Source organism: Alosa sapidissima, chromosome 14, assembly GCF_018492685.1.
Source record: "Alosa sapidissima isolate fAloSap1 chromosome 14, fAloSap1.pri, whole genome shotgun sequence".
Classification (NCBI taxonomy): Eukaryota; Metazoa; Chordata; class Actinopteri; order Clupeiformes; family Clupeidae; genus Alosa; species Alosa sapidissima.
This window is the reverse complement of record NC_055970.1, coordinates 12669527-12681996: the sequence shown is the minus strand read 5'-3', so window position 1 is coordinate 12681996 and position 12470 is coordinate 12669527. Positions and strand designations below refer to the sequence as shown.

The 12470-nt window shown below is 42.0% G+C and overlaps 1 long non-coding RNA gene across 1 annotated transcript; it reads left to right on the top strand.

The window, feature by feature from the left end:
* Positions 1-255: 255 nt before the first annotated feature.
* Positions 256-3997, top strand: LOC121682300. The gene is made up of 3 exons (XR_006022500.1): positions 256-427; positions 2748-2831; positions 3966-3997. It is a non-coding gene; the product is annotated as an uncharacterized LOC121682300 (long non-coding RNA).
* The last annotated feature ends 8473 nt before the right edge of the window (positions 3998-12470 follow it).

Sequence of the window (12470 nt, the reverse complement as noted above, 5' to 3'; positions counted from 1 at the left end):
GGGAGGGGGGGTGTCCTATATAATCATGCATTGAATGCAGTATGTGTATAAAATGTAGTCCTTCTTATTCTCTATTCAGTATCATTCGGTTCAGGTATGCCTATATGGTAATAATAGTCTGCGTCAGATAAATATGACATATTGTGCATCTATGTAATCAATGAGAGGACTGTACTTCATGTGTGCATATGGAGTTATATATATGATTTGTGTATCCTTTCTGGCTAGGTCCTGGCAATGCGTGGTCAGGCTTATGGATAAAAAGGAAGTCGGTTGCTATCTTTGGTTATCTAGCTGTATGAGTGATAATCTGTCGTCATAAAGCTAGATCACCGAAAGTAGAAATGGCTTCCAAAACAGCAATTTGGACGAATAAGTATCAAGAACAAATTGGCAATTTACGGCCAGTCTGAAGCGAACAACAAAGGTGAGTTGTAACTGTGTCTTTAGAGACATATCACCAAATTAAGTTAGGCTATTAAGATTTAAAATTAAGTTAGCCTAGGCTACTTTTTTTCTAATAGTTTTCGTGGTTAATTATTTTAGCAGTAGGCCTAGGCCACAAGTAGGTCCATGCGAGATAAGGCCTATGGCATCGCACATTTGTATTTTGCATTGTTAGCATTAGTAACTGCAATGTGTTGTTGCAGTAAGCCGGTCTGTACAGATATGAAATATTCTGCACAGGTACAACGAGGAACAGTTTTGAATTATATAACATTTCTTGCATCTAAAATGCCTGACCATGCTCGACAAAGATGAGTCGACAAATATGCCTATATGTGACCTATAGAGGATTTCTAAGTTGTGTAGGTATTAAGTCCTTTACTGGCAATAGCCTAGGCCTTAAAGTTGAAACTATCAAAAAAGGCTTTAAACTTTCTCTAACCGTGGGCTACAGCTGGGCTTGACATAAATTATGAATGTTATGTTAAGCTTAAATCATGCCTAACTATTAAATCATGTAGAAATTATTATTATTATTATTATTATTTATTCATAATGTGGTTAGAATTCAATGCGATGGAATAAATAGGATAGACTGCTTTAGAAAATATTGTTTCTTTACACTGTTTGCTGAGTCGCTTGTGTTTGAAGGTGTGTGATCGTGTCCTTTAAGCTATTTTATACAATATGGCCTATATTTGATATTTACCCTGTGTAGAACTTCCTTTTTAGCAAACAGTTGACCCTTGTAACTCTATCTCTAATGGTAAAGTTTCGCTCTACCGTTCAGAATTGGTCTTACAGGGGATGAAAAATTGGCACGCGCGCACCAAACAACTCCACACAAACAATGTCTCACTCTCACTGAGCATCTAAAGTAATAAGGCCTATACCAGGTCTGCACCAGTTGCTTTTGTAAATCGCTTTGAATGACTTAATACATTTCAGATTGTATTCTGTGAAACTAAAATATCCTCATGATTTAGGATAGCCTTGTAATTGCCAAAGCACGTAAATGCTGCCCATGCAGTTATATAGTCTAGTGAACCATTATCCCACCATGCACGCAAAACAATTATTTTTAATTTCAATTTTTCTAAACGACGCAAAGACCCTCTTAAGGCAGAACCGAGACACGACCCTTCAAGCTACCCCTAGCTAAAACTGAAAAGACGAGTGCAATAGCCGGGCCTCGAGGACCCAATCCGGGAATCCATTTAAATTCAACCAATAACCACTTGCGGCAATTGGCCCTACAGCAGCCTTCAAAGGAAGGCGTCTCTCCCAAAGTCTAGAGCAGAGCTCTGGCTAATTGGTTTGATTCAGAGAGTTTGACTGGACTGTGAAATGTCCCAACACAGTTTTCCCACGATCAGACAGCTCGCTCCTACAGGTACAATAGGATTGTAAGATTCAGTGGCGATCCTCTTGTCACCAGCTATTACAAATCTGAAACTAATATTCTCAATAAAGCGTTGATAAATTGATGAGACCCAACGTGTGATCCAATGTCAGTGTATAAGAACACATCGGACTCGCCTGAACAATTTTTCGACGTCATGGTGCCATATTGCGTTCAAAAAGGGGACCAATGTAAGGAAATTGGTTAAACAAAAAATGTACGTTGCTGTTTTTATTTAACGAAATTACATTCTTCTTGCTCTCTGTTTTAGTTATAACTAAAGGAACAACATCTTGAATGTTTTCCTTTGTTGATTCAATCTATTATTTTCCGTGGAGGTATTGTGACAACAAAATAAGAAACTGTATCTGTTTATTGTTGGAGAAACTACAGATGCCTAAAGTGGCATGAATAGGATAAGAGTACATGCTTAGGAGTTCCCTTTTCAAAACTACCTTTTAACACATTTGAGCCTCTCTCTTGCCAAGAGGAAAAAGTCAACAGCACACATTGGTGGATGGGCTTAATTGAACTCATCTTTGAAATGTAATTGAACTTCACCTTGAAACCATTCAGCTGTAGCACTGCATGCTGTGGGTATTCAGCCACAGTGACCAGTGTTTCCCATACGGTTACACCAAAAAGCAATATTATGCTCTTGTGTAAGTAGCATAGCACCCTATAGACCTTCTCTATAACTGTCTGTTATAAGGATATGTTCCAATTTCATTATTGAATGGCACATGAGGGAGTTTAATTCATTCGCTCGCACATGTTTGTGGCATATTAAGAACGGAATGGATGCCTCCAGAAATGCAATATAGTTGTAGGTTAAGGTCAGGTGCTCAAAACATATGCATGTCTATATGTATTTTTGTGTGTGTCTGTTATTGCCTAGGTACGGTCCAAATCCCCCATCAATGACATCTGTAATGACTCTTAGCCTGACAGAAGCAAGAAGCAAAAGAAGCAAGCCTACATGGTGAGTTTGCACCATCATGAAATGCAACCATACACTACTGCGTGCTGTGTTCTTGTAATAGCCAAACAATGAGTTGGATCACTTACACTAGCCGAGTGTGTGTATGAGCAGATAGCATTTAGACTATGAATGACAAAGCATTCTTTATAGAAATACACTCTCATTATGGATTTAAAAAAATAGAGCTTTTCCTATGTCCCATGTGCACTAGAGACAGGTGAGGAAGGATGGCAGAAAGCCTCATGTAATATCTCTGCTAGTGGCTGTTTCGTGACCCAGATTGGCAGAGCAGCAGGTTCAGAAGCTGCCGTTCACTTTGAGCTGCGCTGTAAGAAAGACAAAAAGAGAGCGAGAGAGGTAGATAGAGAGAGAGAAATAAAGTGAGAGAGAGAGAGCAGGAGAGAGATGAAAAACTCCGTCTGACGACAGCATGGCGACTTGGCTCCTCGGTGTTTGCTTTGTTTACACAGCGTGGTCCGTTTCATCTCTCACTTGATTTCTCTTCTGTTTCTGTTGCTTTGATTTGTTTTGTGTTATTTGTCTGCTCCCCACCATCACACCCACAATACTCACAGATATTCAAGCGATCGCTAAGCCCCCCAAAAACACACACACACACACACACACACATTCTGGGTTGGGGAACGGCTGTAACTACCCCATTTATGAAGTAGACTGACTAGTTCCCTATTTATGGCCACATTTATGAAAGCCAATGTGATTAGGTCTCTCCTGATGAAGGACATGTATGGCCGTTATGGCACACATGTACACAGGCCTTATTGGTCATATCACTTCAGGATTATTTTTTCATTCATTCATTTAAATGGGCCAGATTTCTTCCAGTTATGAATGTAAGGTTTTGGGCATGAGATTAAGCACCAAGTTTATTTAGATACACATTTTTTTGATAATCTACAACACACAAGTGTTATCCTGAAATCATCCTGTGACATAGTAGCTTCTACTACGAGCTGCTTATGGTGATGCTATTCAGTGAGAGCTACAGAGGAATTACCATTAATTTGCCCCCTGTTTTGTATTAAGAAAGATTATATGGTAGTTGCCATGACATCCGTTTGGCAGTAATAAAACGTTTTTTTTCTTGTGCTTTATTTTCCTGTTTCCTCACAGTGGAGAGACGACACACACACACACACACACACACACACACACACACACACACACACACACACTCTGGGGCTTGCTGGAGGAGACGACACACACACACACACACACACACACACACACACACTCTGGGGCTTGCTGGAGGAGACAAGGGCAGGAGGAGAAGGAGGAAGGGGGTGAATGGCACAATCATCCAAAAGAAATAATAGTCCCCTCTTACACTCCTTCTACAAACACCCACCACACACACACACACACACACACACACACACACCCTTCTGCCCCTCCCCTCCATCAACGGAAGCTTTCCGTGCCATCTGTGCCCTCAGGAGGATGGCAGAAAGAAAGGGGTGCGAAAAAGGACCGACAAGCTCCGGCCCTGGTGCCAACGCAGGGGACAAAGAGGCTGTTGGTTTCCGCACTCCTGGCGTCTTCGAGCAGGGGAAGGGGAATTGTTAACGCTGCCACTAGCCTGGCTGAGATTCTCCAGAAGCCATCTTGATGGAGACTCGCGCCTGCCCTAACTAAAATGGCTGTGTTGGCATGAGGTAGGCAACGCCATCAACGTTTTGTTTTTTCTTTGCCATGGTTTCGACACCATCACCTAACCCCCAACCCCCACTTTGCACCACCACCACCTAAAGCGGCCTCTTTCAGTGTCGCCTGCTCATTTAGACTCATTTCATCTAGATAATTAACTGAGCATGTCATCACAAATGCAACATACACACACAAACTACCAGACTGTATTATGAGGTTTGCACAGCGCGTTAAATTATTTCATATAAATAGATAAACATACATAGATGTATTCACACAAATACACCCTCACACACGCCCAGACACGTACACACACACACACTCGCATGTGCACACAATATACTGTACATACACACACACTGTATACACACATACTGTATGTATGCAGAAACCCTCTGCGTCACACATTTTTGTATATTCATGTACATATACACACACACACACACACACACACACACCCTCATGTGTCTTCACCAAATATTTTATTTCCTCTACACATAGCTAAGTACACTATTACTTGATACCACTTTTTTTCAAAAGGATAGATATATGGCTGAATTTAATGTTAATACTGTTTATGTTTAGGTTAGATTAGGTTGTATGGTTTGAGGGATATACCTTATCGCTATAGGGTAATTTTACATAAAATCATTACATTGACACTGTTCCTTTTAAGCAATGTATCTAAGGCCACCCTGAGGTTAGACCTTTCTCATCATTATATTATATGAAGTAAATGCTTATTTCTGCATTTATTTAGTAAGGCATGAGAACATCCATAAGATGCATTTTAGTGAACATATTTGTAATACTGAGTATACTCCTAGTTAAATCTATCTGCACATTGTCTACAGTTGATTAACAGAACTAATCGAATACTCATAATCATCTGATGTTAGTTCATTGCTAAGAGGTCCTTGGACATATTACAGATTTATTGTGGTAGGAAAAATGTAACGTCAACGATTACGTTTGAAAAAATATATGCGCAGGGGAGAACCCCGGTGAAGGTGATGGAGAGAGACTCGGTCTCATGTTTGGTTGAGAGATATGCTGGAACTGAAATAACCGTTCTGATGAGCGGTAGTGTACCTTACTCGAATGAGAGGGAAAATGGTGGGATGGATTAATGCGTCATCTGAAAATCACCAAAGCCCTCGATATCGTAATGTGCCATATTAATCTAAGAATAGAAATCATTCGCATACTTACTGCCCGAGGAACCTTGTCTGTTTTGTTTGAAACCGTTGTCCTTAAAAAATGAAAACGGTGCGCATTATCAGTCATCCTGCTAACCTATTAATGCACGAATTTAGTCATTAGCCCTTGCTTGAAAAATTTACATAGCCATCCTCATAAAGATTACTTGCTATACAGTCGATCTTTGCTGTTACAGAAAACCACTGAATGCTAAGCATTGCTGGTGGATTTGCTTCACAGAGATTGCAAATAAAGGAAACAATGATGCAACCGCAGCCGTTAATGAAAAAGACCAGACAGGATCCTCATATTAACATAATTGCATAGAAACGAGCCGAGAAGGCCGAGCCCCTTATTAAAGGCACAGCAGCGCCTTAGCAGACGGCTCTTTTCTGTACTGGCTTAAAATTACACAATAAAGAGGCCTAAAGATATAGGGCCTCATCACCCCCCACCACACACACACACACACACACACACACACACTGTGAGACATCTCATAGCAATTCAATGGCAATTCTAAACGTCATGAATTATATATGCAGTTTAATTGTACAGATAATGACCATTCATGTGGAAGTTAGGATTCACAGTGAAGTAAACATTTAGCAAATAATGAACTTAGTCTGTTGTTAGAATTATCTGGCATTTGGCTTAAACAATACATGGCTGTAATGTTTTTTTTTTTATTCAATGTGTTTGACACTGCAACCTGAGGCAAAAGATAGACTACCTATAGACAAAATGTGACCAGTTGTACATGTTGTTTTGTGTCTGTTGTTTAAAAAAGCCCCTACATCCTTTCATCTATACTGTACCTTTAAAGGTTAGCTTTTAATTAGACAGCATCTCGCACCAGAAGGGGGGAGTGGCCTTCACCAGCCTCATTTGCATTTTTCAAGGCCTAATGAAAACCGTCTGCATAAACAACCGCGCGTGCGCCATGGAGAAACACAATAAGAAGGGGGAATGGAGGGATGTGGGGAAACGCTTTTGTGTTCCAGATGTCTTATGTTGCCGTATGAACTGGTGGCAGTAGTGTGTTGTTTGCATGGCATGTTCTTAGTCTTATTATTAATACAAACATTGCAGAAGGGAATGACTAATCATAGGAGACATTACTGTCTGCCTGTGTGTGTGTGTGCGCCTGTGTGTGTGCGCGCATGTGTGTGTGTGTGTGTGTGTGTGTGTGCGCGCTCCTGTGTGTGTGTGTGTGTGTGTGTGTGTGTGTGTGTGTGTGTGTGTGCTAGTACGCATGGTGAATATATGCTTGTCAGATGGTAATGCTAAATTGTTGTGCAGCACATCCTGAAAAGCATTAATTATGTGCTCTACCATGAATTTTGAGATGTGGATTTTCTGCCTTTAAGAGGTAAATGACTATCACCCAGTTTTGAGCATTTTGAACAGTGACTGGAAAAAATAAGGTGCAGCCTCTTCAATGTTTAACCACTGTTGTATATCTTGGAAATGTATCTAATTTATTAAAAGTAAAAAAAGGTCATATGAGACACTTCATAATGCTGGCATCGTTCAGAATAAATGAAGGCGTAGTAACAAGGAACAGTATGGTGTTGTTACAGATCAGATCTCATTTTCGTCCATTTGTATTTTACTCTATTTCTATTTCATTGTTGGTTAAGTTGATCTGATAATGCAAAGCTTTCAATGCAAATGGAAAAGGCTTTTGTGCTGCTGCCTGTATGTATCATTTGGTGGGTGCTTGAGTTGAGTTTAGTCATTTCGGACATTCTGCGATGTGTAGCTCAAAGTAAACAGCTGTTTACGAAACCAGGATGTGTGGTTTTAAGAGTGAATAGATTAATATGTGGGCACAGTTTCTTTCTAATTCAGTGTAAACAAAATACAAAATGTGCTTAAAATTATTTTAACATAGTCATGGTTATCAGTATATAGTTAGTCACACGCACGCACGCACACACATACACACACACACACACAAGTTGAAGTGGACAGTGCCTGGCTGCATGTTATGGCCATTAGAGAAATAGTGCTGTGTCTGTGTGTGCATGTGTGTGTTTCGTTCATGTGCATGCATGCATGTCTATACAATGTGTGTGTGTGTGTGTGTGTGTGTGTGTGTGTGTGTGGTGTGTGTGTTAGTAAACAGCACATGGCATGAGCACTATGGTTCCTCTCCTCACTTCCATTGCTACAATTGGGGCATTATGCAGGGGTGGAGTAGGGTGTGTATGTGTGTGTGTGTGTGTGTGTATGTGTGTGTGTGTGTGTATGTGTGTGTGTTTGTGTGTGTGTGTGTATGTGTGTGTGGGTGTGGGTGTGTGTGTGTGTGTGTGTGTGGGTGGGGGGATGCTACTTTAGTAGGGACCAGAATCCTGTTCCCACCCATTGTCTGCACGTATGCTGGCAGAGGCACAGGGGGAGACAGGCTAGGGTGGGAGATGCTGCCGACCAGACAGAACCAGATGCCTAAATTGGCGTCAAAAGTCCCTCAAAACTATCAAAGAATAGAGGGCCTCTTTGTGGTTCTCTCTCTCTCACACACACTCACTCACTCTCCCATGTATTTGTAAGTGTGTTCATCTCTCTATCTCTCTCCCTCTCTCTCTCTCGTGGTGTATGTAAATGATGTAGCATGTTAATGGACAGGCTTTTCATCAACCATAAGTGATGAATGGGACATATGGAGTATGTACAGTGAGCTTAATTGAAGCAGTTGCCATGCAGTCACATATGCACCGCATACGGCTCAGACGTTTAAGAGCATTTATGTATTACTTTATTCCTTAATATCTCAGGAATCATCAGGAATTTTCAGGAATCATCAGGAATTTTATGAGTTCATAGTTTGTCATTTATGACCTCATACATGAACAACACATCAACTAAAGCATTAAATATGGTGGGCACATCATTATAATTTATGATTTATTAAGAATGATCATGATGATTTCTTTTTCTGCCAAAAATGTGGTCATCACTACTCAAATTCCAATTTGATCACAACTGGTGCAGTTATCTTAGCACATGTCATTGTTCACACTTTAGTTGAGGGGCCACAAACGATGAAATGATGAAATCATGAGTAATTAACCTTAAATGCATGTAATCATGATGATCATGCTTAAGAAATCATAAATCAGAAGATGTACCCATTAACTTATGCTTTAGTTGATGTGTTGTTCATGCATGAGGTCATGAATAAGAGACTATGAACTCATGTCAATTCCTGATGATTCATCATGAATGAATTCATGATCATTCATGTACCCTTACCGTAAAGTGTTACCAACTTTTCGTATATTATGGTAATTCATGCAACCATGCCACTATTTCCCTCAGTACTGCAATTTCCCCCCTAAAATGTGCTTCAGCCATGTCCTATGTAGACAAGAAAACAGACGGAGAGTGGCTGTCCAACCACATCAGTAGGGAGCGCAATTAATTAAATCAACATTACAATATATTACTCGCATAGAGAAGGGGCAGAGATGCAGAAACCCCCCAGAGACAGATGGAGAAAGTTTACACTAGGGGCAAAAACAGTATTTCACGCAAAACAAAAGAGCAGTGAGAGAGGAAAGGAGATAATGTATGCAAGACAGCCCACGACAGCGGGAGTGATATGTGCAGCATGCGAAAAAAAGGACAAGAAATGTAGGGAAAGGGTCACTGGAGGAAAAGACGGAAGAAAGAAAATCCTTAAATGGCTCTAAACGAGACGCCATGTTTGAACTTGAGCTACGGTGTCTTTACCTTGATGGAGAGAGCAGGTGGGAGGAGGAGAGAGAGGGAGAGAGAGAGAGAAAGAGAGGGAGAGAGAGAGAGGGAGGGAGGGAGAGAGGAAGAAACGAAGGGAAGGTGAGAAAAGAGCACATTTGCCAGGCTTACAGAACAGGACGAGTTAATTCAAACAGACACGTGTGGATATTCTAGAAAGGACATGGTAATTGAGAGAAAGATGGTGGGTACGGTGTGTGTGCATGTGTCTGTGCGAGACTCATACATGTAGGGTGATGGTGTATGCGCGTGTCTGTATGTGTGTGTGCATGTGTCTGTGCGAGCATCACAGGGTGATGGTATATGCATGTGCCTGTGTCTGTATGTGTGTGTGTGTGTTTGTGTGCATGAGAGAGGGGGAGGGGCAGCACTGTCTGCCTGTGTGTGTGCGTGCGACTCTGATGCAGCAGCTGGCATGTGAATAGCACAGGCCAACCAGCATCTAGCGTCTGGGCAGAACGTAATGGACACACACACATGTATGGCTGCCATTAAAGGGGCTGTTTTGCATGCCATCGTTGTTGATGTTTTACGTAAGAGATCACTCATGATCATAAACAGCTTGTTGTTTGGTGTCCTCAATAAGTACTGACCTTGAGGCATATTTTTTTTCTCAGATTTATGGAGAAAACAAAATATCTTTATGTATGGCAGTAAAAGGATTGGCAAATTTGCATTGTTTTGTAGGAAAGCTTTCGGCATTTTGGCAGTGCATTAAATAATGCTAGATCCTTTGCTGATTGTTTGTGCTATTAATGCACTATTTTGTCGTGCTATTAATGTACTACTGAGAAATCTAACTACAAAATGCTTTTGATGAGGAAAATGCTCTTCCTATCAAATCTGACCTTGGCTACAACCTTCAAAATGTCTTTGATTCCACCAGCTGCTCTGTAAAGCACCAGGTCAAGTGCTGTATCGAGTAAGAAGCAAAGATTGGAACAGACAGTCACAAAAGGGCATGCATGAAAGACACAGCGCTGGAAACATCTCCAGCTCATCTTGGCCTACACGAATCCCACACCCCTACCGTTAGTTATGCATGTAACATCTCCAGCTCATCGGGGCCTATGTGAATTCCGCACCCCTACCATTAGTTGTGCATGTAACAGCAACAACATAAAACTGGAGTGCAAAAAAAAATGTCAGTGCTTTCACTGTTTGTTTAAAGCAGACGGTGTTGGTTTAAAGTGGACGGTGTTTTCTGTGAATGATACGACCCCCAGCGCAGCTTGCTCAGCTGCAGATTCATTCTTAATCTGGGGCTCAGTGAGATTATCCGCAGAAGGGTTGTTCTCAGCTTTGTAACGTCTACAGGGGAGCTTTCAGACCCCCCCCCCCATCTATTCTGTCAGAGTGCTGGTGAAAGGCCCTGCCCAGGGGAATCCCAGGCCGCGTTCTGGCTCACTCTAAAGCCACCAAAGAAAGCGGTTCCCACACTGGAGGTGACTCAGGATGTGATGCGATGCGATGCATGCTTCACCGCGTTAAAGGCCTGATCCAAGTCAGTGATATACGTAGCCTACACAGTGGCAAAACCACTTGACTGGCGTCTTACACCGGCAACACACTAAAGAAACCCTTAGTAGAATACAAGTCTCCTTCCCTATGAAGTGTCTGCCAGAGATGCTCTTCCTGTCTCTCTGCTTCCTGTGGACATTTTTCCTCCATCCCTCTTGTTACTGAGAGTGATGAGACAGACTTTGGAGTAATCGGATCCGCGGTCAATTGAAGAGTTATTGCACGTTGCTTTGTGATAAAGCAGTGGAAAATTAGACAGGACCTCTGACTTTTGCCAAATCCTAAAGGCAGGAAATAAATTGAACGCAATTATGCCTTTTTATGCCAGCGTGTGAGATCAGGCAGAGAAAGGGAGAGAGAGAGATTTAAAAAATGAGAGAGGAGACTAGGGAACACTTAAACTCTCCGTTCCCCTTCAACGTGACCCCTCTATTACAAAGGGACCTTGAGATATGGTTGTGATTAAAATGTACTCTATTTTATATTCCTGGGTTATATACATTTCAATAAGCTTAGTACATTTGGTTCCTTTTTATGACTTAGAGTTACACAAGTAGCTAACAAGTGAATCAGGAATGCCTCCAGAACTTGTGTATTCAGATTGGACGTGTTTTAGCCTAAAAAAAGAGAGTCCTTTGTTTATTATTTTCCTCGCTGATTGTTTTTGAACTGGTGTTTCCTCATAGTGAGGCTGAGATGGCACCTTGGAAATGGATTGTGTTTTTACGATATCAGGAGGTTGGAGTAATCTCATTAGCACGGCTGAAAACGAGGATCTCAATCAAGTTCAAGTTCACTGCAGCCGATGTCTGGCGGGGTAGAGTCAGAGCAGGGGGTACTTCTTAATCCACTTCTGTTTTGTATTCCTCCCCCTCCCCACCCCTTTTCTCTTTCCCTCTCTCCCTCCCTCCATCCCTCCCTGGTCGTCTCTGGGATGCAGGAGAGAGAGGGAGAGAAGGAGGGAAGGAGAGAGGGGTTAGCGGCATTTGTGTATGTGTGTGTGTGTGTGTGTGTGTGTGTATGTGTGTGTGTGTGTGTGTGTGTGTATTTGTGTGTGTGTGTGTGTTGTTGCTAGGGGAGCGCGGCCGGCTGGCTCAGCAATGTGCTACTGAAAAAGCCGAGGCTGTCAAAGTGTCTGAGAGAAGTCAGCCCGCTTCCCCCCGCAGCTGCTTGTGTGTGTGTGTGTGTATGTGTGTGTGTGTGTGTGTGTGTGTGTGTGTGTGTGTGTGTGTGTGTGTGTGTGTGTGTGTGAAAGAGAGAGCCTGGGAATGTCAGCCTTCAGAGTAGCACTTTATATTCATCAGCCAGACCCCCTTTCCTCCCCATGACTTTAGTAAACAGGTCCCCCTCCCCTGTTCACACACACACACACACACACACCACACACACGCACACACACCATACCCTCTCTTCAAGTTCACTTTCAACCATGAACAATGGGTCTAACTGGCTCTTTCTTATTCAGCGGGGAGCTCTCCCTCACTCAGC